The sequence below is a fragment of the Oncorhynchus nerka genome, linkage group LG6 (assembly GCF_034236695.1).
Source record: "Oncorhynchus nerka isolate Pitt River linkage group LG6, Oner_Uvic_2.0, whole genome shotgun sequence".
In the NCBI taxonomy this organism is placed as follows: domain Eukaryota; kingdom Metazoa; phylum Chordata; class Actinopteri; order Salmoniformes; family Salmonidae; genus Oncorhynchus; species Oncorhynchus nerka.
This window is the reverse complement of record NC_088401.1, coordinates 51,977,769-52,005,027: the sequence shown is the minus strand read 5'-3', so window position 1 is coordinate 52,005,027 and position 27,259 is coordinate 51,977,769. Positions and strand designations below refer to the sequence as shown.

The 27,259-nt window shown below is 47.6% G+C and overlaps 1 protein-coding gene across 1 annotated transcript in view; it reads left to right on the top strand.

The window, feature by feature from the left end:
- Positions 1-27,259, top strand: part of LOC115130045 (testican-1-like) — a 356,997-nt gene that overhangs the window by 21,483 nt on the left and 308,255 nt on the right. The window lies entirely within an intron of this gene.

Sequence of the window (27,259 nt, the reverse complement as noted above, 5' to 3'; positions counted from 1 at the left end):
CCACATCTTCGGCCAGAAATTAATAAGACAGACTTAGACATGCATGCACACATGCACGCACGCACACACAGATTCACCTTTGAGTTTGTGTACTGTTGAAGAATGTGTGTGTAGCAGCCCACATATCTTGTGTGTGTGTGTGTCGCAGCCAGTGCTTGTCATCAGTGCCTCTTCGTGGTAATGTTGACAGAAAGCCTGTCGTCCCCACTCAAGCGCTCCTCTTTGATCCTGAAGTGGTGGAAAAGTTGTTTTCCGTTATCCAAGCCAATTGTTTGTTTCTCTTCTGTCTGTCTGTCTGTCTGTCTGTCTGTCTGTCTGTCTGTCTGTCTGTCTGTCTGTCTGTCTGTCTGTCTGTCTGTCTGTCTGTCTGTCTGTCTGTCTGTCTGTCTGTCTGTCTGTCCCTTATGAGCTGACAGAGAGAGAACTCCTCTCCTCTGTATGCAGCTGTTTAATGGTGTGTGTGTGTGTGTGTGCTCACACAACACTGAGTGTGTGTATGTGCATTAGTATGTGTTTGTATGTGCATTAGTGTCTGTGTGTGTGTGTGTTCACCATGTTCATTACCCGTTTGTGTTTGGCTTCTGTTCACACACCTTGTCAAGACAGCCTGTCTTTCTCAGCTCTCTCATTGTAGTTTCTTTTTCACCTGACAGGGCTCTCAGGGGCTGTCTGTCAGTGTGAGAAGACACTGTCACTCGTCTTTGGTGTGTAATATTGTGGTATTGTGTCTTGAGGTCAAGGTGGCTGTTGTGTGGTTATTGTTGTTGTGCTTACTGTTTAGGTCAATAGGTTAATGTACGGTAGGGATTGACATGGGTAAGCAGGATCCCTGGCCTGTGTCCCGGGAGCAAATAAAAATGACAAGATCCGGGAAATGATTTCCCGTTTTCTCCCAATGTCGACACTAATTCAATGCCACAAAATACACAAAATGCGCGGGAGCAGATTAGCAAAAAAATAAAAGAGCACATTGTCCGAACAGGTTGTCGCATGGAAACCTTTAGCCTAGCATGTTTACTCCACACAGAGTCGCCATAAATTCAAAGCACATGCAGAATTGACACTGCCAGACTGCACACGTGACCCGAATGCAGTTTAAAAAAGCAGTGTTTTCCATTAACGCCGGCTGTCGGCAAATCAGACGGTTACAAACTCATTTTCAGCCAGCTACATTTTCCACTTCATATTAACTAGGCTACTTTTCATTTAAATGCTTTAATTTGCTAGTCCGTCGAGCCCTCTCCCGCTAGAATGAACGATATGTACAGTGTATGTCTGTGTGTGTGTGTCTGTGTGGGTGTGTATATGAGTGAGTGCATGTGTGCTAAGGTGTGGAGAATCAGAGCAGGTGCTCAGTCCAGTTCAAGTGTTCAGCAGTCTGATGGTTTGTAGATAGAAACGGTCTCTGAACCTGTTGGTATCAGACCTCATGTTCCGATACTGTCTCTCTGACGCTAAGGGAGAGAACAGCTTGTGGCTGGGGTGCGTGGGATCCTTGATGATGCTGCATGCCTTCCTCAGGCACCTTTTCGACTAGATGTCCTGGATGGGTGAGAGCACGGTCCTAGTGATGTAATAGGCCGTCTTCACCACCCGCTGGAGGGCCTTGCAGTCGTGGACAGAGCAACTCCCATACTAGGCCATGATGCAACCAGTCAAGACGCTCTCGATGGTGCAGCAGTGGTATTTGGAGAGGACCCGGGGTGGCATGACACATTTCTTCATCCGCCTTAGGAAGTAGGAATGCTGTTGTGCCCTCTTGACATGATTGGTGGTGTGGACGCAGAGGAACTTAAAACTTGTGACTCTGTCTTAGAGGTCGACCGATTAATCGGAATGGCGATTAATTAGAGCCGATTTCAAGTTTTCATAACAATCGGTAATCCGCATTTTTGGACACTGATCATGGCTCATTACATTGCACTCTACGAGGAGACGGCGTGGCAGACTGTTACACGAGTGCAGCAAGGAGCCAAGGTAAGGTGCTAGCTAGCATTAAACGTATCTTATAAAAAACAATCAATCTTAACATAATCACTAGTTAACTACACATGGTTGATGATATTACTAGTTCAGCTAGCTGTCCTGCGTTGCATATAATCGATGCGGTGCCTGTTAATTTATCATTGAATCACAGCCTACTTTGCCAAACGGGTGATTTAATAAGCGAATTCGCGGAAAAAGCACTGTCGTTGCACCAATGTGCGCCTAACCATAAACATCAACACCTTTCTTAAAATCAATACTCAAGTATATATTTTTTAAACCTGCATATTTAGTTAATATTTCCCGCCAACATGAATTTATTTTAACGAGGGATATTGAACGGTTCCGTATTTCACTGAAAGAATCAACATTTTGTTTTCGAAATGATAGTTTCCGGATTTGACCATATTAATGACCTAAGGCTCGTATTTCTGTGTGTTGTTATGTTATAATTAAGTCTATGATTTGATATTTGATAGAGCAGTCTGACTGAGCGGTGGGAGGCAGCAGTTTTGTTTTGTACGTGCCTTTGGCTGTTTGTGTTTACATGGTCAAGCACACTGGATCCTCTTGTGGGGCAGGATACATGTTGGTGATATTTTGGGAACATTTGTTTTCGACGGGTTTGGTTAAAGTCACCCAAGACAATAAAGATGCTGACCTGGGAAAATGATATCATCATTATTTTCAGCAATCCAGTGGGTATTTGTTTTGCAAACTCTACCGTCACATGAGCTACAAAAACACCGCTAAACAAACAGCCTCTTGCTAGGTGCGCATTTGAATTAAAGGGTAACTACAACCGAAAATGTAAATGTCCCAGATTTTTCCCAGACACCAAACGTGGTTTCCTGATGTGTTTTAAGCATTATTGTGGACTGACAACATCCTTTTTATTTGTTCTATTGCAACGTGTGATTTTGAGAGTAAAAACCTGGAAAAACTGGGAAACATGGAAAAACAAAACTTTTCATTTATTTTTCAAGATAATGTGGACTATTTACTTCATTTTTTCAGTTTTAATAAAATACATCATTTGAAGAACAAACGTCATTGTGGCAATGCATATCTTGCAGCGAAACTGTAGATAATCTCAAGAGCTGACAGGTTTAATGTGGAAAAAGGTTTCATGTTGTCTTACTTAGAAAATAGTCCTGATCATATAGGCCTAGACCTATACAATATCCAAAACAACTGACAATACACTGAATTCATCCCTCTTCCGTAATTCCATTTGTAAAGTTATGTCTTTCTACACAATGCCACAACTAATTCCAATCTGGGAGGTTAATTCTGTGAAGTACTCAATGTGTTTCAGATGTGGTGAATGTATCAGAGCCCCACCAAAACAGAGCTCGTTCAGCAAGAAAAGGGGTTTGCCTGGCTGGCTACTTTTAAAAAATGTATCTGGCAACTTTTTAAAACTATATCTGGCTACTCTTTTTATTTGGCTGGCAATTCTATGTACACTGTAGTGTACATAGAAGTGTAATACACCCTACAGGAGTGTTATACACCCTAAAGGAGTGTAATACACCCTACAGGAGTGTAATACACCCTGCAGGAAACTCCTACAGTAAAAAATGATGCATCTGAGCTGTCATTGTGACTTTTCAGACAGTCACACATTGATAGGCCTTGGCACAATTCACCACAATGGCATCTCTAACAATTCACAAAGGTGTAGGGGACATTCAATCTTCCCCTGGCCTAGAGCCTAGGCTACTATCCAGTCCCAATCCCACTGAAACCCCAAATCCTGACTCCTGTCTCACATGAAAATTCCTAACTTTATCCCTCTCGTCAAAGCACCTATGCATGTCAAAATACCACTCTAACATTTCCCCTGCTTCTCTGGCCTGTCTCGTACTTACTGCCCATATGAGAGCTTCGGTATAGAATGTGAGATCAACAAACAGAATGTCAGTAGATATGGATATTTTGTTCAACTGAGTTGGTTCCCCGTTAAGATACCTTGATATTTAAACCATTTCCACTCTTCATCTCCCTGTTATTTATGAGCGCTGATCTGCTGTCTGTATAATCATTAACTTGATTTAGCCAAATGTAGGAGATATGCCATTCGTTGAAAGAGGTTACATGTCTAGCAAGCCTCGTAACTTTCGTCATTTGACTTTTGTTCGACAAGCCGACAAGGTGGCACAGCCAAATCGACAAAGTGGTGCAGCTCCCCTCTTGAAAGTGGTGCAGCTCCCCTCTTGAAAGTGGTGCAGCTCCCCTCTTGAAAGTGGTGCATCTCCCCTCTTGAAAGTGGTGCAGCTCCCCTCCTCACTATGTCAGGAGAGAACCCTGACATAGTGACAATATCTTGGTTTCAAACGCTTTAAATGTACACTTCCGATTTTTGCGGTATTTTCCAGGACTCTCGGGATAAATAGGAATTATTTCCGGTTCTGAAACTTGGTAGATTTTGGGGAAATATTCATCCCTAATGTAAGCCCTCTATAAGGGCACAAGGCGAGACCCAGATGCAGACACAGGAGGCAGATGGTTAGAGTCCAAGATGTCTATTAACAATCCTAAAGGGGTAGGTAAGAGAATGGTCTTGGACGGGCAAAAGATCAAAACCAGTCCAAAGGCACAGAATGGAAGTCAGGCTCGAGGTCAGGGCAGGCAGGAAGGGTCTGGCAGGCTCGAGGTCAGGGCAGGCGGGAAGGGTCTGGCAGGCTCGAGGTCAGGCAGGAATGGTCTGGCAGGCTCGAGGTCAGGCAGGAATGGTCAAGCAGGCTCGAGGTCAGGGCAGGCAGGAATGGTCAAGCAGGCTCGAGGTCAAGGCAGGCAGGAAGGGTCTGGCAGGCTCGAGGTCAGGGCAGGCAGGAAGGGTCTGGCAGGCTCGAGGTCAGGGCAGGCAGGAAGGGTCTGGCAGGCTCGAGGTCAGGGCAGGCAGGAAGGGTCTGGCAGGCTCGAGGTCAGGGCAGGCAGGAAGGGTCTGGCAGGCTCGAGGTCAGGGCAGGCAGGAAGGGTCTGGCAGGCTCGAGGTCAGGGCAGGCAGGAAGGGTCTGGCAGGCTCGAGGTCAGGGCAGGCAGGAAGTGTCTGGCAGGCTCGAGGTCAGGGCAGGCAGGAAGGGTCTGGCAGGCTCGAGGTCAGGACAGGCCGGAATGTGTCCAGAAAACAGGCAAAGGTCAAAACCGTGAGGACAAGTAGAAGAAAATTGAAAAGTAGGAGCGAGGGAAAAAACATGCTTGTTGCCTTGAACATACAAGATGACTGGCACAGAGAGACAGGAAACACAGGGATAAATACACTGGGGAAAATAAGTCACACCTGGAGGGGGTGGAGACAATCACAAGGACAGGTGAAACAGATCAGGGTGTGACAGTGTCTCAAGGGTTCAGAAGAGGCTAGTATTGTGTGTGTGCGTGTGTGTGTGTGTGTGTGTTATCGCTGTGTGTGCTTGGTCTTGTGGTCTATGTGACCGTGTGGTCTATCTCTCTTGGGTTCAACAGTTTATTATTGTGTGTATGTGTGTGTGTGTGTGTGTGTTATATTGTGAAGGTGACTCCAGTGACGTCTAAGCTGTTCCTCTGGATCGTTTCCAGCCCCTCCTCCAGCCAATCAGAGAGCAGGATTTAATATCACAGCCAAAATAGGGCCCATGCCATGTGCACACACACACACACACACACACACACACACACACACACACACACACGCACACACACACACACACACACACACACCCTCGTCTTCTATGGGAGTGCATATTCGCCCATTGGGCACCTTCAAGTAATGGAAGACTTGGCTGAGCAACTGTCATTCTTCCTTCTCTCTTTCCCTCCCTCCCTTTCCCTATCTCCTCCCTCGTCTGCCTGTCCGTTATGCTTCCCTCCCAACCCATCGTTCCTCTCTCTTTATTTTTCCCTCGACTGACTTTCCTCCATCACTCTACTCCCTCTTTATTTTTCTCTCTCTCCCTGCCCTCCTACCTATTCTCCTCTCTCTCTCTCTTTCTCTCGCTCGCTCGCTCTACTCCTCTCCCTCTCTCTCTGATGAAAGCTGCCTGGCTGACAACTCGTTTCATGCACCACTAATTACTGATGAAATGCTGCCCTCCCTGTCATACAGCTCTCTCTCTCTCTCTCTCTCTCTCTCTCTCTGCCCGTCTCTCTCTCTGTCCCTCTCTCTCTCTCTATCTCTGTCCCTCTCTCTCTCTGTCCCTCTCTCTCTCTCTCTCTCTCTGCCCGTCTCTCTCTCTGTCCCTCTCTCTCTCTATATCTCTGTCCCTCTCTCTCTCTGTCCCTCTCTCTCTCTCTCTCTCTCTCTGCCTCTCTTACTATCTCTCTCTTCCGTTTCATTCAGTTCTGCTGCTACAGTCCCCTTTCTCCCTCCCTTCATCATTCTCTCTCTGTTCCTCCCCTTCTCTCTCCCTCTCTGAGCTCTATTGACTCTGATCACTGAAAAAGGCTGATTCCAATCTTCACACTGAAGAGCTGTGTGTGTGTGCCCCTGCATGCATGTGTGTCTGCAAGAGAGCAAGCAAAGGTGATACCTTATTGTCAGACAGGGGCATTCATCTATCCTCCAAGTAGTAGGGAAAACGTTACTCCCACCCTCCCACACACAGAGACACACACTCTCCCACACACAGAGACACACACTCTCCCACACACTCTCCCACACACAGTGACACTTTCTCTCCCACACACAGAGACACACACTCTCCCACACACTTTCCCACACACAGAGAAGAGACACGTTCTCTCCCACACACAGAGACACACACTCTCCCACACACAGAGACACACGCTCTCCCACACACTTTCCCACACACAGAGACACTTTGTCTCCCACACACAGACACTTTCTCTCCCACACACAGAGACACACACTCTCCCACACACTTTCCCACACACAGAGACGCTTTGTCTCCCACACACAGAGATACACACTCTCCCACACACAGAGACACAAACTCTCCCACACACAGAGACACACACTCTCCCACACACAGACACACACTCTCTCACACACTCTCCCACACACTCTCCCACACACTTTCCCACACACAGATACACTTTGTCTCCCACACACAGAGATACACACTCTCCCACACACAGAGACACAAACTCTCCCACACACAGTAACACTTTCTCTCCCACACACAGAGACACACACTCTCCCACACACTTTCCCACACACAGAGAAGCTTTGTCTCCCAGACACAGACACTTTCTCTCCCACACACAGACACACACTCTCCCACACACTCTCCCACACAGAGAGACACACACTCTCTCACACACAGAGACACACACTCTCCCACACACAGAGACACACACTCTCCCACACACAGAGACACACACTCTCCCACACACAGAGACACACACTCTCCCACACACAGAGACACACACTCTCCCACACACTTTCCCACACACAGATACACTTTCTCTCCCACACAGACACTTTCTCTCCCACACACAGAGACACACGCTCTCCCACACACTCTCCCACACACAGTAACACTTTCTCTCCCACACACAGAGACACACACTCTCCCACACAGAGACACACACTCTCCCACACACTTTCCCACACACAGAGACACTTTCTCTCCCACACAGACACTTTCTCTCCCACACACAGACACACACTCTCCCACACACTCTCCCACACAGAGAGACACACACTCTCTCACACACAGACATTTTCTCTCCCACACACAGACATTTTCTCTCCCACACACATACACTTTCTCTCCCACACACAGACACTTTCTCTCCCACACACAGACACTTTCTCTCCCACACACAGACACTTTCTCTCCCAGACACAGACACTTTCTCTCTCCCACACACAGACACTTTCTCTCCCACACACAGACACTTTCTCTCCCACACACAGACACTTTTTCTCCCACACACAGACACTTTCTCTCCCACACACAGACACTTTTTCTCCCACACACAGACACTTTCTCTCCCACACACAGACACTTTTTCTCCCACACACAGACACTTTTCTCCCACACACAGACACTTTTTCTCCCACACACAGACACTTTTTCTCCCACACACAGACACTTTTTCTCCCACACACAGACACTTTCTCTCCCACACACAGACACTTTCTCTCCCACACACAGACACTTTCTCTCCCACACACACACTTTTTCTCCCACACACAGACACTTTCTCTCCCACACACAGACACTTTTTCTCCCACACACAGACACTTTCTCTCCCACACACAGACACTTTCTCTCCCACACACAGACACTTTCTCTCTCCCACACACAGACACTTTCTCTCTCCCACACACAGACACTTTCTCTCCCACACAGACACTTTTTCTCCCACACACAGACACTTTTTCTCCCACACACAGACACTTTTTCTCCCACACACAGACACTTTTTCTCCCACACACAGACACTTTCTCTCCCACACACAGACACTTTCTCTCCCACACACAGACACTTTCTCTCTCCCACACACAGACACTTTCTCTCCCACACACAGACACTTTCTCTCCCACACACAGACACTTTCTCTCCCACACACAGCCTGACATCTGAAAGGCCTAAATGTCTGCCCTGTGGCACACTGTGTGATCGATCAGTACATTTATGTGGCCTGACAGCCGAGATGGGAGCCTTGATGTGATCAATAAATGTCTGAAAAGCCGGGATGACACACACACAGGAGGACAAAGGGGTCAAATCTTAGACAAAAGGACCGTGTGACTGTATAAGCGGCAGAGAGATAGAGAGGGGGAGAGAGATAGAGAGAGAGAACAAGATGGGGAGAGAGAACGGGAGGGAGAGAGGGGAGAGAGAATGGGAGGGGAGAGCGAGAACAAGAGGGGGGGAGGTGGAGAGAGAGAGCTAACAAGAGGGGGAGGGAGAGAGCGCTATGGGAGGGAGGGGGAGGAGAGAGTGGGGAGGAGAGAGTGGGGGGAGAGAGAGCGGGGGAGAGAGGATAAGGACGGATGAGTGAATGAGGACCAGGTAGAAACAAACAGATGAGAGTAGAGAGGTCCTGTGTAGGTGTTGGAGACAGAAGAGAGGGAAAAAGGAGAATAAATAAAGGACAGACTGATAGAGGGAATCTGGGTCTTTAATGTCTGTCCCAGGGGCTTGTTTCCCAGTTCTGGGCTGGAGGGATAGGAGGATGGAGCTATCGGAGAGGTGTGTATTCTGTTTATTTTATCCTCTCCAAACATGTTTGGCAGAACAAATTTGTATTAATGTCACCGGGCACTGTGTTCATATGGATATCTGTCGGGTAGTGTTCATAGTTTGATCTATATTGTTATGGACTGCATGCAAACAAGCTTGTTGGCAAATGTCCAATGCTCTGTCCAGCATACATAGACCATAGAGTTCACTCACTTTCTCTCTGTCCTAAAGGACTACAGTAGAGTTGGTCTATCTGGCCTTGGACTGCTGCTCTCCTAAGCTGTAGTTAGTGTGTGTGTGTGTGTGTGTGTGTGTGTGTGTGTGTGTGTGTGTGTGTGTGTGTGTGTGTGTGTGTGTGTGTGTGTGTGAATTTGTTCTAAATGCAACAGCTCAGCGTAATTGTCCAGGATTTCCAGGAGCTTCGGAGAGTTGTAATAGTCAGGTAATTACTCAAGCACACGCTCCACACACACACACACACACACACACACACTAGTGGCCAAGCTCAGTTTTGCGGGGCCCTCTGCAAGGTCTGAGCAAGCCCCCCCAGCCCCCCAAACTATTTTTCTTTAGGAAAATCGTTATAGCTAATCTCAAGCTATTTTACACATTTTGCTGTGAGTCTGAGAGAAAATGTTTCAATTTTTTTCCTGTATTTGCCCCCCAGAAATGTATGGCTTATGACGTGTTCATATACTATCTGGAGGGCCCGACCTCCTGGAGTTAGGGGCCCCCAAAGCTCGTGGGCCCCCCGCCTTGCGGGGTTGTGTGATACTCCAGTGACACACACACACACACCCTTCTTGCTTCCGACACCCACGACTGCAGTGGAGTGAGAACAATCCTTTTCACCACCGTTCAAAAGTTTGGGGTCACTTAGACAAGTCCTTGTTTATGAAAGAAAAGCACATTTTGTCCATTAAAATATCATCAAATTGATCATAAATACAGTGTGGACATTGTTAATGTTGTAAATGACTATTGTAGCTGGAAACGACTGATTTTTAAAATGGAATATCTACATAGGCAAACAGAGGCCCATTATCAGCAACCATCACTTCTGTGTTCCAATGGCACGTTGTGTTAGCTAATCCAAGTTTATCATTTTAAAAGGCTAATTGATGTTATTTGAGTGGACCAAAAATTTGCTTTTCTTTCAAAAACAAGGACATTTCTAAGTGCCCCCAAACTTTTGAACAGTCGTGTACATCCTCTTAAACACTGTGATTATGCTGTTCTATAAGAAAGCCTTTCTTTTTCTCCATTTCTAAGCACCATAGACCAGATCCAGATTCCATTCATCAGCTGGCGAAATGAGTAATTATGGACTTGGAGCCAGAGTTAGTTTCTCTCTGCAGGAAAAGCACTTAACCTCAGGTCCACATTTGTAAACCACTAAGCCATTATACAACCCCTCATCAATACCACACCATGTACCCTACAGTTGTATAATGCTTGATAGAGCAGTCGCTTCTTTGGGTCCATCTATCATATTCATGATCGACGCCCATAGCTACTGTTGGAGAGCTGCTGTGTGCTAATGACTGCTCGCGAGCAACGTTAACACTGACGTAAATACAAATGATTAGCCTCAATGGCTACAGCTGGGCTTGATATGCTTCTTTTATCTGGTGTGTGTGTGTGTGTGTGTGTGTGTGTGTGTGTGTGTGTGTGTGTGTGTGTGTGTGTGTGTGTGATGCGTGTTCTGCACTAACGACGTTCTCATCCCGGTGTTGGACGGTGCTGGTGTTTTGTGAGATGGTCTTCCCTACAGCTTTTTATATTTCAGTCATTTAGCAGACACGCTTCTCCAGAGAGACTTACAGGAGTCATTAGGGCTAAGCACCTGTGCTCGAGGGCACACCGGCAGATGGTGCACCTAGTCGGCTCAGGGATTCGAACCAGCGACCTTTTTGGTTACTGGATCGATGCTCTTAACTGCTAGGCTACCTGCCGTTTTGGCATGCTATGCGTATAAACGTGTGTGTGTGTGGGTGCGCGCGCACGCGTGCATGTACTTGTGTGTGTGTGTGTTTTGGCATGGGATACGTTATGAACGTGGATTAGCTGTAGCAGCCTTGTTTGCCTCAGTTTGAGAGGCACAGTATTATGGTGTAATGTAAGGGTGATTACTGTTCACATGTGGACTGATGGGATTCTCCATTCATTACACAGTTAGCCATAGGGATTGGGCTTCCAGTGCTTCAACACACCGCAGGACTCATCACAATGACTTTGGGTGTGTCACCCAGCAACGTTTTACCGAGACTGAGAAGGGGGCTCCAGATACCTATACTTTCCTCTGCTTCTCTCTACCGCTCTTCTCCCTCTGTCCTTCTATTTCCTTCCCTCTCTATCTCCTCCGCTCTTCTCCCTCTGTCCTTCTATTTCCTTCCCTCTCTATCTCCTCCGCTCTTCTCCCTCCGTCCTTCTATTTCCTTCCCTCTCTATCTCCTCCGCTCTTCTCCCTCGGTCCTTCTATTTCCTTCCCTCTCTATCTCCTCCGCTCGTCTCCCTCTGTCCTTCTATTTCCTTCCCTCTCTATCTCCTCCGCTCTTCTCCCTCTGTCCTTCTATTTCCTTCCCTTTCTATCTCCTCCGCTCTTCTCCCTCTGTCCTTCTATTTCCTTCCCTCTCTATCTCCTCCGCTCTTCTCCCTCCGTCCTTCTATTTCCTTCCCTCTCTATCTCCTCCGCTCTTCTCCCTCGGTCCTTCTATTTCCTTCCCTCTCTATCTCCTCCGCTCTTCTCCCTCTGTCCTTCTATTTCCTTCCCTCTCTGTCTCCTCCGCTCTTCTCCCTCGGTCCTTCTATTTCCTTCCTTCTCTATCTCCTCCGCTCTTCTCCCTCTGTCCTTCTATTTCCTTCCCTCTCTATCTCCTCTGCTCTTCTCCCTCTGTCCTTCTATTTCCTTCCCTCTCTATCTCCTCTGCTCTAGCACCGTTACTTGCAACAGGTAGAGAGCCTTTCCCTCTCGTTCTCTTCTCCTTTCATTCTCTCTTTCATCGCTCCCATCCCCCGTCTCGGCCTCTTCAGGTTGGGACTTGTTAATATTCAGCCACGATATTAAGAGGAATGAATGATGCATAGGCACTCTTTCCTCCACCCCGTGATTGGCACGCTCTTTTATGAGAACATCCTCATTATTCTGTTATTTTGTTTATTCCATGATGCATGTTCCACAGAGCCGTGTGTGACAGTCAGATTGCGAACGCCACCGCTGTCTCTGGTAATAGCACACAACTACACGCAGGGGAGTGCATGCAGATGACCCTGCAGGCAGACAGGCCGGTAGGCAGGCAGACAGACAGACCGGTAGGCAGGCAGACAGACAGACCGGTAGGCAGGCAGGCAGACAGGCTGGTAGGCAGACAGGCTGGTAGGCAGACAGGCCGGCCAGCAGGCAGACAGGCAGACAGGCAGGCAGGCAGACAGGCAGACAGGCAGACAGACAGGCAGACAGACAGGCAGGCAGACAGGCAAGCAGACAGGCAGGCAGGCAGGCAGACAGGCTGGTAGGCAGATAGGCCGGTAGGTTGACAGGCAGACAGGCCAGCAGACAAGAAAGCAGGCAAGCAGTCAGACATGCAGACAGGCATGCTGGCCAGTAGGCAGGCAGGTATGCATACAGGCAGGTACACATGCACACACACACACACACACACACACACACACACACACACACACACACACACACACACACACACACACACACACACACACACACACACACACACACACACACACACACACACACACACACACACACACACAGAGAGACAACAATTACCAGGAAGGACAAATCAGTGGAAATAGGTGAGAGACAGAGTGGTTCATAACTCATCGTTATTCTGTTTGCTTCAGAACACAACAATTATTCCACTCTTCTCCATCTAAAGTCTGTTACCACAATACCAAGGCCAATGGCCCCCACTATTCAGCATCCCATAATGATAGCTGGAGGCCCTGTCACTCATCCTGTTCTCACTAAGCAGAGCCCCTCCCACCGAGAGACACCCAGCATCGCTGTGTGTGTGTGTGTGTGTGTGTGTGTGTGTGTGTGTGTGTGTGTGTGTGTGTGTGTGTGTGAATGTGCATGTGTGTAGATGGATAAGCTTCTCTCTTTCTGAAACACCCAGAATTGAGAATGGTGATTGAAAGTTGCATTCTTTCTGGTTAGATTACCTATTTGACTGTTGAATTTGATAGAGGAATCCTGTATGTCAGTACCACATCTCATTCCACATGAACATGTCTGTACTTAAACAACATTTCTTCACACCCTCCACTTCCTCCACACACTCTCTCCGTTCCTCTCACTTTCGCTCAGAATCACTGGGGGAAACAGCTTCTACTGTATATTATGTATGATATTACTTTTGCTCAGCGGCAAATATAACACTTACCCTCGAAGGAGGGTATCACTGTAAATATAGACCACCGCCTGCCTGTTTTTCTCTTTCACACTCCCTCAATCTGTTCCAGCCCTCTCTGTCACTGTCAGCATCGGCCCTACCGTCTCCCCTCCTTTCCACTCTTCTCCTGTCCAGTTCTACCATTGTTTTTCCCAACTGCCTCTTTTAATCTTACCAACGCCACCTCTTTCTTCCTCTACTTTCTACACGTGCCACCTCTCTTCCTCTACTTTCTACACATGCCACCTCTCTCGTCCTCTACTTTCTACACACGCCACCTCTCTCGTCCTCTACTTTCTACACGTGCCATCTCTCGTCCTCTACTTTCTACACATGCCATCTCTCTTCCTCTACTTTCTACACGTGCCATCTCTCTTCCTCTACTTTCTACACATGCCACCTCTCTCTTCCTCTACTTTCTACACGTGCCATCTCTTCCTCTACTTTCTACACGTGCCATCTCTTCCTCTACTTTCTACACGTGCCATCTCTTTCTCTACTTTCTACACGTGCCATCTCTTTCTCTACTTTCTACACGTGCCATCTCGCTACCTCTCTCTCTGTCTCTCTCTCTCTTCTCTCTCCTCTCTCTCTCTCCTCTCTCTCTCTCTCTCTCTCTCTCTCTCTCTCTCTCTCTCTCTCTCTCCCCTATCTCTCTCTCTCTCTCCCCTCTCTCTCTCTCTCTCTCTGTCTCTGTCTCTGTCTCTCTCTTCTCTCTCTCTGTCTCTGTCTCTCTCTTCTCTCTCTCCTCTCTCCTCTCTCTCTCTCTCTCTCTCTCTCTCTCTCTCTCTCTCTCTCTCTCTCTCTCCCCCTCTCTCTCTCCTCTCTCTCTGTCTCTGTCTCTGTCTCTGTCTCTGTCTCTGTCTCTGTCTCTCTCTCTCTCTCTCTCTCTCTCTCTCTCTCTCTCTCTCTCTCTCTCTCTCTCTCTCTCCTCTCTCTCTCTCTCTCTCTCTCTCTCTCTCTCTTCTCTCTCTCTCTCTCCCTCTCTCTCTCTCTCCTCTCTCTTTCTCTCTCTCTCTCTCTTTCTCCTCTCTCTCTCTCCCCTCTCTCTCTCCTCTCTCTCTCTCTCTCTCTCTCTCTCTCTCTCTCTCCTCTCTCTCTCTCTCTCTCTCTCTCTCTCTCTTCTCTCTCTCTCTCTCTCTCTCTCTCTCTCTCTCTCTCTCTCTCTCTCTCTCTCTCTCTCTCTGTGTGATGGTTATAGGTTCTATAACCGTGTCAGATTGAATTGGTCATTATCTTCTTCCCCCCCGAGGGCAGGATATAGTTACTGTGTGCTTGTGTGTGATGTCTTGTCTCTTCTTTAATAATTCAAACGGTTTCTGCTACTGCAGCTGTTGGTGCTTGTCTGTGGTGAAAGAGGGAATGAGAGAGAGTTAGAGAGAGACAGAGGGAGGGAAGTGGGTAGTTTATATATTCCTACAGTTTCTCATAACAGATAAAAGACCTAGGACGTCTGCATTTACTGCAGAGGCTTGAAACACTTTTTTGGTTTTGGTTTCCCCCATACATAACCTCCATCTCATTATTTCTCTGGGGATGTGAAAGGTCAAGCAACTTGTCTGTTCATGACCAAATGCCCCCTTGGGAAACGTAGGCCGTATCAGGCCCAAACCCTAAGGGGGATGACTATTACATGGAAAGGCATTCTATGTGCGTTAATATGGTAGGGCCAATAGCCCCTTTGGTAACATAGGCAGCATTCATCATAGCTGTGACCCGCTGAGTGTTGTATAGGCAGGAAGGTAAATCAGAAGGGCCTCATGGGTATTGGAGTCGTTTGTGATGTCACATTCTCATGGGGTAGTGTAGTTATGGCGCATTACATTATGTTGTTTGTGTATACTGTACAGTTGGACATTATATGCCAATCCAGTCGGATGTACTGTAGTGTGGTTGTGTGCACTCCATGGTTGTGTGTACTCCATGGTTGCGCTCCTTTCTCTTGTGTCACATAGTTTCAGCACCATGGACAGCTCACGCTCTGCTCGCTTCTTTGACATTCACACAGGACACTACCTACCTGTCACTGTGTTGTTTCTCCGGCTGAGTGCAAGGGTTTTGTAAATTCAGCTGTCTTAAACTGCACAAAAAGTTTTTTTTTGGTAGTATTTCCTGTATTTCAAAATAGCTGATTCAAATAATCAATGCTTGATGATGAGTTGGGGAGGGAGGAGGTGGGGGGGGGGGGAGGGGGGGGACCAAGTTTGGAAAACCATGGACTAGAGTACATTTACAGCAGACTAACATACCCGTGTGACCTGATCTGGTCTGGTGTAACCTGTTCTGGTCTGGTGTAATCTGGTCTGGTGTAACCTGTTCTGTTCTGGTCTGGTCTGGTGTGACCTGATCTGATCTGGTCTGGTGTGACCTGATCTGGTCTGGTCTGGTGTGACCTGATCTGGTCTGGTGTGACCTGATCTGGTCTGGTCTGGTGTGACCTGATCTGGTCTGGTCTGGTGTGACCTGATCTGGTCTGGTCTGGTGTGACCTGATCTGGTATGGTCTGGTGTAACCTGTTCTGTTCTGGTCTGGTCTGGTGTGACCTGATCTGGTATGGTCTGGTGTGACCTGATCTGGTCTGGTCTGGTGTGACCTGATCTGGTCTGGTCTGGTGTGACCTGATCTGGTCTGGTCTGGTGTGATCTGGTCTGGTGTGATCTGGTCTGGTGTGACCTGATCTGGTCTGGTCTGGTGTGACCTGATCTGGTCTGGTCTGGTGTGACCTGATCTGGTCTGGTCTGGTGTGATCTGGTCTGGTGTGATCTGGTCTGGTGTGACCTGATCTGGTCTGGTCTGGTGTGACCTGATCTGGTCTGGTGTGACCTGATCTGGTCTGGTCTGATGTGACCTGATCTGGTCTGGTCTGATGTGACCTGATCTGGTCTGGTCTGATGTGACCTGATCTGGTCTGGTCTGATGTGACCTGATCTGGTCTGGTCTGATGTGACCTGATCTGGTCTGGTCTGATGTGACCTGATCTGGTCTGGTCTGATGTGACCTGATCTGGTCTGGTGTATCCTGATCTGGTCTGGTCTGGTGTATCCTGATCTGGTCTGATCTGGTGTATCCTGATCTGGTCTGATCTGGTGTATCCTGATCTGGTCTGATCTGGTGTATCCTGATCTGGTCTGATCTGGTGTATCCTGATCTGGTCTGGTCTGGTGTATCCTGATCTGGTCTGGTCTGGTGTATCCTGATCTGGTCTGGTCTGGTGTATCCTGATCTGGTCTGGTCTGGTGTATCCTGATCTGGTCTGGTCTGGTGTATCCTGATCTGGTCTGATCTGGTGTATCCTGATCTGGTCTGATCTGGTGTATCCTGATCTGGTCTGATCTGGTATATCCTGATCTGGTCTGATCTGGTGTATCCTGATCTGGTCTGATCTGGTGTATCCTGATCTGGTCTGATCTGGTGTATCCTGATCTGGTCTGATCTGGTGTATCCTGATCTGGTCTGATCTGGTGTATCCTGATCTGGTCTGATCTGGTGTATCCTGATCTGGTCTGATCTGGTGTATCCTGATCTGGTCTGATCTGGTGTATCCTGATCTGGTCTGGTCTGGTGTATCCTGATCTGGTCTGGTGTAACATGGTCTGGTCTGGTGTATCCTGATCTGGTCTGGTGTAACATGGTCTGGTCTGGTGTAACCTGGTCTGGTCTGGTGTATCCTGATCTGGTCTGGTCTGATGTATCCTGATCTGGTCTGGTGTAACCTGGTCTGGTGTCTCCTGATCTGGTCTGGTGTAACCTGGTCTGGTCTGGTGTGGTCTGATTTGTGGTCTGGTCTAGTCAATTTCCCCTCCCCCACTAAGCTGGCATGGTCGTCACAGAAACAGCTGGGATGTCCCCTTACTGGCTGACCTTCAAACCCTCCACTTAATAGATAGTGATAGCGTGAGAGAGAGAGAGAGAGATCATCTGGTATGCCCAACACTTATCAAGGTGTACTTGTATTCATGAAATTATTCCACCTTTATTCATTTATATTGAGGTTTAATATTACACAGCCAGTAAAGCTTTGCTGGTGCTATGTTCAGGTGTTATGTCCAACTCTCGAGCAGTTTTCCACTTTAGACAAACGAATTCAAGAAAAACAGATAAAGAAAAACAGGTGGAGAAAGTGTGCATGGTCATTCTAGTTTCATTCATGAACTAATTTCACGAAATGATTCGTACCTTCATTTTAATGTCTGAGAAAAAGGATGTCCGGCATAGTGACATGTTATAAACAGAGCCAGGGGTTATTCCAGGTCAGGTGACTTGATGAAGAACAAGTCCTGTAGCTAGTCATGATCAGTGATCAGTGATCAGTGAGTGACGCCCAGGCAGGTAAGGTCAAACGAAATCGGATGCGTACACAGTTGAGCAGGTGTTATGGAGGGTGCAGCGGAATACTTATGTTCCTAGTTCCTACCGATCAATGCAGTAAATGTCAAACAAACACACAATAATCAAACATTTTTTAAATAATCACATGTAGATACAGCAGTAGATATATAAATAGTATGTAAACATGATTAAAGTGACCAGTGTTCAATGACTATGTACATAGGGCAGCAGTCCCTTAGGTGCAGGGTAGAGTACCCGGTTTGTGACAGTGACAAAGGGGCAAAGGAGGGTACTGGGCGGAAGGAAGGGTACTGGGCGGAGGCTGTCTAGTGGTGGCTGTCGGTGTGAAGGGAACATTTCACGTCCTCAGTGATGTGCACGGTCGAGGAACTGGAAGCTTTTGACCCTCTCCACGGCGACCGCGTCGATATGGATGGAGGCGCGCTCTCTCTGCTGTCTCCTGGAGACCACAGGCAGCTCCTTCCTTTTGTTGATGTTGAGGGAGAGGTTATTTCCCTGGCACCACTCCTTTTTTCTTTAGTGGATGGTCAGTGGGCCGGAACGGAATTGACCGCAAGAAGCCCAAGCAGATTTGATGTTAAAACATAATGATTTCAAACCTTGCTTACATTTGTATGCCATCTAGAGTCTCTATCTATTATGCATGGGAATACTTGGGAACCGATTTCCAAAATTAAAATCACTTGGAGCTGATTTCCTGGTGTTTTTTTTTTTTTTTTACAGTGTTTATGTTCAAACAATTTAAATATACAGTGCATTTCGGAAAGTATTCAGACCCCTTGACTTTTTCCACATTTTGTTATGTCACAGCCTTATTCTGAAATGGATTAAATGAATGTTTTCCCTCATAAGTGTACACACAATACCCCACAATAACAAAGTGAAAAAAGTTCTGAAATGTTTGCAAATGTATTAAAAATAAAAAAAACAGATACCTACATAAGTAAGTATATTTACATAAGTATTCCAACCCTGTGCTATGAGACTCGAAATTGAGCTCTGGTGCATCCTGTTTCCATTGATCATCCTTGAGATGTTTCTACAGCTTGATTGGAGTCGACCTGTGGTAAATTCAAATGATTGGACATGATTTGGGAAGGCACACACCTGTCTATGTAAGGTCCCACAGTTGACAGTGCATGTCAGAGCAAAAACCAAGCCATGAGGATGAAGAAATTGTCCGTAGAGCTCCGAGACAGGATTGTTTCGACTCACAGATCTGGGGAAGGGTACCAAAAAAATGTCTGCAGCATTTAAGGTCCCCAAGAACACAGTGGCCTCCATCGTTCTTAAATATGACTAATTTCAGGAAACTAAACATATGTGGCGCGTCACTACTTCACAGGAGAGGCATTTGAATGTAAACTTCTGTTTTTTATCAAAATGCTTTTTTTTGTTTGTTGCAGAAATACCATGTGAACTTTGATGTGGCTTAATAACAAACTTATATGCCATCTGTAAATATTAATAAAATTGTTAATTAAATTACTAGCCTAGTTGGTTTAGCCATGGAAAAAGTCAGGAACCTTCCCGCTAGCCATGATTGGGTGAGATAATGGATGAGCTTGACATTTATTATATATATATTTTTTACCTTTAATTAACTAGACAAGTCAGTTAAGAATACATTCTTATTTACAATGACTCCCTACCAAAAAGCAAAAGGCCTTCTGCGGGGACAGGGATGGGATTAAAAATAAAAGTATAGGACAAAACATCACAACAAGAGAGACCTAAGACAACAACATAGCATGGATGCAACACATGAAAACACAGCATGGTAGCAACACAACATGACAACAACATGGTAGCAACACAACCTGGCAGCAGAAAAACATGGTAGCAGCACAAAACATGGTACAAACATTATTGGGCACAAACAACAGCCCAAAGGGCAAGAAGGTAGAGACAACAATATATCACGCGAAGAAGCCACAACACTCTTTGAATAAAGAGATGGAGATAAAACATGCTGAGAGATGAGTTTGGATTGGTCTGCAGTGTAGCACGCTTCTGTCTATAACATGATCTGGTCAGTAGGTGTAGGTAATCCTTTCTAACTGCAAAAATGTTGTTCTCCACTTTCTGGAGGACCGAATATTTAAATCAATGGAATTAGAGTATGATAGCTAAGGAGATTCTGGCGTTTGATTGAAAATATGCAGAGGGAGTCGAAAAGAGAACACATAGAAGGCAGTTGTATAAACCACCTGTTTCTGGATTACATCTTCAAACTAAGGGCAACCATGGCATCCGTAGCAGAGAGGGAGAAGCATCCATCCATGTAAATGGGTAAGATAGTCTAGCTAGTAACATTTTGAGATGTTACACATTTCTAATTTCGCCTGAAAGTCGTTTTCATTTGAAGTTATAGCGTACTATTAGCTAGCTAGCTAACGTTAGCTGGCTGGCTCGCTAGCTAATGTTACGTGTATGATTTGTGTAGTAATATTATTCATATCTCAGACCCATTTGCATTCTTAGTTATAGCCTAATGTTAGCTATATGCAGATTCATGCAGGGTGGTAATGTTATGAGTTGGGATAGCTACATGTCTAAACAAAATACTCTAGTATGCAAGTAACCATTTCACCAGACCTTCTGTATCCTGTGCATGTGATTTTATTTGATATGGTATGTGTTTACCAGAGATGGTAATGTGAAGAACATGACCTGCACCATAATCAAATTAGGATATAACATTAGGCCAACAAGAGAGTGTCCAAGTTTAAAAATGGTCAGATAGAATGCCCTGCTTTTATTTAGTCACACTCACAACCGTAAGCTATTTTCTGTATTTGGCTCGCCATTAACTTGTAAATAATGATCTTGTTGTGAGTTTACTTTCCTGTAATAATGAAGACAAATGAGATAAAGTGGAGACATTGTCAGATTTTTTTATTTTACCTTTGATTTTTATTTTTATTTTTATTTAACTAGGCAAGTCAGTTAAGAACAAATTCTTATTTTCAATGAGGGCCTAGGAACAATGGGTTAACTGCCTTGTTCAGGGGCAGAACGACAGATTTGTATCGTGTCGGCTCAGCGATTCGATCTTGCAACCTTTCAGGGTACTAGTCCAACGCTCTAACCACTAGGCTACCTGCTGCCCCTAGATATATGATATGGTCATTATTTGAACTGGCTAGCCAGCTAACTTAAAAGCTAGAAACAAACCAAAACATTGTTTAAAAAGTTCCTTTTAGTTGCCTGGTTTGCTAGATTGCCATATACTAAATACATTTTTAAACAGATGGAATTATTGGTGTTAAAATACACGAGTGTAACGGCCGTTGTTGGTGGAAGAAGAGGAGGACCAATGCGCAGTGTGGTAAGTGTCCATATTGATTTAATAGAACAATCGAACACTGAAACAAAACAATAAAGCGACAACGAACGAAACTAAACAGTCCTGTACGGTGAATACACAAAACACAGAACAGAAAAGAATCACCCACAAATCAAGGATGAAAACAGGCTGCCTAAGTATGGTTCTCAATCAGGGACAACGATTGACAGCTGCCTCTGATTGAGAACCATACAGGGCCAAACACAGAAATCCCAAATCATAGAAAAAAGAACATAGACTGCCCACCCCAACTCACGCCCTGACCATACTAAAACAAAGACAAAACAAAGGAACTAAGATCAGAACGTGACAACGAGGTATGCTATTTTAGACCACCAGGCTGCTGATGTCATGCAGCCTGTAGTTTTTGTGTTCATACCTTTTCATAACGACAACGACAAGTTTGACGTCGGACGACAATAGAATGTTCATGATGTCACTGCGACAACTGTCGATAGAGGTAGTATAAACCATCTTTAAAGCAGAATTACTTTCCCATTGTTCCTCAACTGTAGTGTATGATATACAGTACCAGTCAAAAGTTTGGACACACTTTTCTTTATTTTTACTATTTTCATTCTGACATGACAGTTTCACACACTCTCGGCATTCTCTCAACCAGCTTCATGAGGAATGCACCTGTTTAGCTAAAATAATAGTGTGCAAAGCTGTCAATATATTTTGATTAACACTTTTTTGGGTTACTACATGATTCCATATGTGTTCTTTCATAGTTTTGATGTCAGCACTATTATTCTACAATGTAGAAAATACTAAAAATAAAGAAAAACCCTGGAATGAGTAGGTGTTTCCAAACTTTTGACTGGTACTGTACAGTATGTGTCACATATCAGTTTACAAACCTTAAAAACCGTTTTATCATTGAGTTAATGAAGCCATATACAAACATGGTATCTTTTTTTATTTCTTGAGTAAGGCATCTCCAAAATGCAGGGGTTTCAGCCTAGCTTAGTGCTTTCTGTGGTGGTGGGACAGCCAGTGGAAAATACGAAGCGTAGGGGTTAGTAATGTTCTCTAGTTGCGCTGTGATTCATGCCCCTTGGGTGATGCCATAGCGTTACACTAGAAGTGCCCATTTGTCACGTTCTGACCTTTATTTCCTTTGTTTTGTCTTTATTTAGTATGGTCAGGGCGTGAGTTGGGGTGGGCAGTCTATGTTTGTGTGTCTATGTTTTTTCTATTTCTGTGTTTGGCCTGATATGGTTCTCAATCAGAGGCAGCTGTTTATCGTTGTCCCTGATTGAGAACCATATTTAGGTAGCCTGGGTTTCACTGTTGGTTTGTGGGTGTTTGTTTCCGTGTGTGTTTTTTTGTCGCCACACGGTACTGTTTCGGTTTGGTTATTTCACGTATTCGTTTATTGTTTTTGTATTTCAGAGTGTTCAGTGCTTTTCTTATTAAAACCGTCATGAACACTTACCACACCGCATCTTGGTCAGATCCTTACTCCTCTTCAGACGAAGAGGAGGAAATCTGCCGTTACAGAAACACCCACCAACAGAGGACCAAGCGGCGTGGTAATGGGCAGCAGCAACAGCGGCCGAAGACACAGGACTCATGGACTTGGGAGGAAATTCTAGATGGGAGAGGACCCTGGGCACAGCCAGGGGAATATCGCCACCCCAAAGCAGAGCTGGAGGCAGCGAAGGCAAAGAAGCGCTGGTATGAGGAGGCAGCACGGCGGCGGAGAGTCCGAGAGTCAGCCCCAAAAATGTATGGCGGGGGGGGAGGGGGCACACGGGGAGTGTGGAGAAGGCAGGTAGGAGACCTGCGCCAACTTCTTGCTTACCGGAGAGCGAGAGGGACCGGGCAGGCACCGTGTTATGCTTTGGAGCGCACGGTATCCCCGGTGCGGGTGCATAGCCCGGTGCGGTACATTCCAGCTCCTCGTATTGGCCGGGCTAGAGTGAAGCCGGCTCTACGCATCTGGTCTCCAGTGCGTCTCCTTGGGCCGGCGTACATGGCACCAGCCTTACGCATGGTGGCCCGGTTCACCAGCACAGCCCAGTGCGGGCTATTCCACCTCGCCGCACTGGCCTGGCTACCGGGAACATTCAACCAGGTAAGGTTGGGCAGGCTCGGTGCTCAAAAGCTCCAGTGCGCCTGCACGGTCCGGTCTACCCAGTACCAGCCCTCCACGCACCAGCCCTCCAGTGGCAGCCCCCTGCACCAGGCTGTCTCTCCGTTTTCTGCCTACAGGGTCTCCCGCCTGTCCAGCGCTGCCAGAGCCTTCCTCCTCTCCAGCGCTGCCAGAGTCTCCCGTCTGTCCAGAGCTGCCAGAGTCTCCCGTCTGTCCAGAGCTGCCAGAGTCTCCCGTCTGTCCAGCGCTGCCAGAGTCTCCCGCCTGTCCAGAGCTGCCAGAGTCTCCCGCCTGTCCAGAGCTGCCAGAGTCTCCCGCCTGTCCAGAGCTGCCAGAGTCTCCCGCCTGTCCAGAGCTGCCAGAGTCTCCCGCCTGTCCAGAGCTGCCAGAGTCTCCCGCCTGTCCAGAGCTGCCAGAGTCTCCCGCCTGTCCTGAGCTGCCAGAGTCTCCCGCCTGTCCTGAGCTGCCAGAGTCTCCCGCCTGTCCTGAGCTGCCAGAGTCTCCCGCCTGTCCTGAGCTGCCAGAGTCTCCCGCCTGTCCTGAGCTGCCAGAGTCTCCCGCCTGTCCTGAGCTGCCAGAGTCTCCCGCCTGTCCTGAGCTGCCAGAGACTCCCGCCTGTCCTGAGCTGCCAGAGTCTCCCGCCTGTCCTGAGCTGCCAGAGTCTCCCGCCTGTCCTGAGCTGCCAGAGTCTCCCGCCTGTCCTGAGCTGCCAGAGTCTCCCGCCTGTCCTGAGCCGCCAGCCAGCCAGGAGCTGCCAGAGCCGCCAGCCAGCCAGGAGCTGCCAGAGCCGCCAGGAGCTGCCAGAGCCGCCAGCCAGCCAGAAGCTGCTAGCCGCCAGCCAGCCAGGAGCTGCCAGATCCGTCAGTCAGCCAGGCGATGCCAGAATAGCCCTTCACTCCGGAGCTGCCGGAGTCTCCCGCCTGTCCGGCGCTGCCGGAATCCCCCGTCATTCGGGACCCATGTCTAGGGTCCCCAGTCCAAGGTCGCTGGCGAGGGTCGCCGCTTTAAAGAGGCCACGGAGGCGGGCGAAGAGGCGCACTAGAATTATGGTGAAGTGGGGTCCACGTCCCACGCCAGAACCGCCACCACGGACAGACGCCCACCCAGACCCTCCCCTATAGGTTCAGGTTTTGCGGCCGGAGTCCGCACCTTTGGGGGGTGTGGGGTACTGTCACGTTCTGACCTTTATTTCCTTTGTTTTGTCTTTATTTAGTATGGTCGGGGCGTGAGTTGGGGTGGGCAGTCTATGTTTGTGTGTCTGTTTTTTCTATTTCTGTGTTTGGCCTGATATGGTTCTCAATCAGAGGCAGCTGTTTATCATTGTCCATGATTGAGAACCATATTTAGGTAGCCTGGGTTTCACTGTTGGTTTGTGGGTGTTTGTTTCCGTGTGTGTGTTTGTCGCCACACGGTACTGTTTCGGTTATTTCACGTATTCGTTTATTGTTTTTGTATTTCATCTCTTTCAGTAATGACAGGAATGGAGGTGGTCTTTATCCTAGTGAGATTGCTAAGGCGAACACCGCCATGTTTAGTTTTGCCCAACCTAGGTCGAGGCACAGACACGGTCTCAATGGTGATAGCTGAGCTGACTACACTGACTGTGCTAGTGGCAGACTCCACTATGCTGGCAGGCTGGCTAACAGCCTGCTGCCCGGCCTGCACCCTATTTCATTGTGGAGCTAGAGTTAGAGCCCTGTCTATGTTGGTAGATAAGATGAGAGCACCCCTCCAGCTAGGATGGAGTCCGTCACTCCTCAGCAGGTCAGGCTTGGTCCTGTTTGTGGGTGAGTCCCAGAAAGAGGGCCAATTATCTACAAATTCTATCTTTTGGGAGGGGCAGAAAACAGTTTTCAACCAGCGATTGAGTTGTGAGACTCTGCTGTAGAGCTCATCACTCCCCCTAACTGGGAGGGGGCCAGAGACAATTATTCGATGCCGACACATCTTTCTAGCTGATTTACACGTAGAAGCTATGTTGCGCTTGGTGATCTCTGACTGTTTCATCCTAACATCGTTGGTACCGACGTGGATAACAATATCTCTATACTCTCTACACTCGCCAGTTTTAGCTTTAGCCAGCACCATCTTCAGATTAGCCTTAACGTCGGTAGCCCTGCCCCCTGGTAAACAGTGTATGATGCCAGACTTTGATGACAAAATTTGCCCATGAAGGACTAACGCGCCACCTTCCTGTTCAAGTGAGGACAACACAAGGTGAGTCCAAAAATGTATTGCATGCTTTTGCATAAATGATGTAATTGTAACGGTTTTCTAATGGTGAAGGAGAGTCGGACCAAAATGCAGCGTGTATATTACGATCCATGTTTTAATAAACAAACGTAAGACGAATCTAAATACAATTACTACAAAAACAATAAACGTAATGAAAACCGAAACAGCCTATACTGATGTAACCTAACCTAGACAGGAACAAGGACATCAAGACACTAAGGACAATCACCCACAATACAACCAAAGAATATGGCTGCCTAAATATGGTTCCCAATCAGAGACAACGATAACCACCTGCCTCTGATTGAGAACCACTCCAGACAGCCATAGACTTTCCTAGAATACCCTACTAAGCTACAATCCCACTAACATACACACCAAAACCCCCAGACAAAACACACCACAATACAAAAAACTCCATGCCACACCCTGGCCTGACCCAATACATGAAGAAAAACACAAAATACTTAGACCAGGGCGTGACAGAACCCCCCCCCCTAAGGTGCGGACTCCCGAACGCACCTCAAAACAAATAGGGAGGGTCCGGGTGGGCGTCTGTCCATGGTGGCGGTTCCGGCGCGGGACGTGGACCCCACTCAATAAATGTCTTAGTCCCCTCTCCTCGCGTCCCTGGATAGTCCACCCTCGCCGCCGACCATGGCCTAGTAGTCCTCACCCAGAACCCCACTGGACTGAGGAGCAGATCGGGACTGAAGGACAGTTCGGGACTGAGGCAGCTCGGGAGTGAGAGAAAGCTCGGGAGTGAGAGAAAGCTCGGGAGTAGAAAGCTCGGGAGTGAGAGAAAGCTCGGGAGTGAGAGAAAGCTCGGGAGTGAGAGAAAGCTCGGGAGTGAGAGAAAGCTCGGGAGTAGAAAGCTCGGGAGTGAGAGAAAGCTCGGGAGTGAGAGAAAGCTCGGGAGTGAGAGAAAGCTCGGGAGTAGAAAGCTCGGGAGTGAGAGAAAGCTCGGGAGTGAGAGAAAGCTCGGGAGTGAGAGGTGAGAGGAAGCTCGGGAGTGAGAGGAAGCTCAGGAGTGAGAGGAAGCTCAGGCAGGTAGATAGATCTACCAGATCCTGGCTGGCTGGTGGTCTCAGCAGATCCTGGCTGACTGGCAGATCCTGGCCGACTGGCACTTCTGGCGGATCCTGGCTGACTGGCACCTCTGGAAGATCCTGGCTGACTGGCAGATCCGGAAGAGTCTGGCTGACTGGCAGATCTGGAAGAGTCTGGCTGTCTGGCAGATCTGGAAGAGTCTGGCTGACTGGCAGATCTGGAAGAGTCTGGCTGACTGGCAGATCTGGAAGAGTCTGGCTGACTGGCAGATCTGGAAGAGTCTGGCTGACTGGCAGATCTGGAAGAGTCTGGTTGACTGGCAGATCTGGAAGAGTCTGGCTGACTGGCAGATCTGGAAGAGTCTGGCTGACTGGCAGATCTGGAAGAGTCTGGCTGACTGGCAGATCTGACAGAGTCTGGTTGACTGGCAGATCTGGCAGAGTCTGGCTGACTGGCAGATCTGGCAGAGTCTGGCTGACTGGCAGATCTGGAAGAGTCTGGTTGACTGGCAGATCTGGAAGAGTCTGGCTGACTGGCAGATCTGGAAGAGTCTGGCTGACTGGCAGATCTGACAGAGTCTGGTTGACTGGCACCTCTGGAAGATCCTGGCTGACTGGCAGATCCGGAAGAGTCTGGC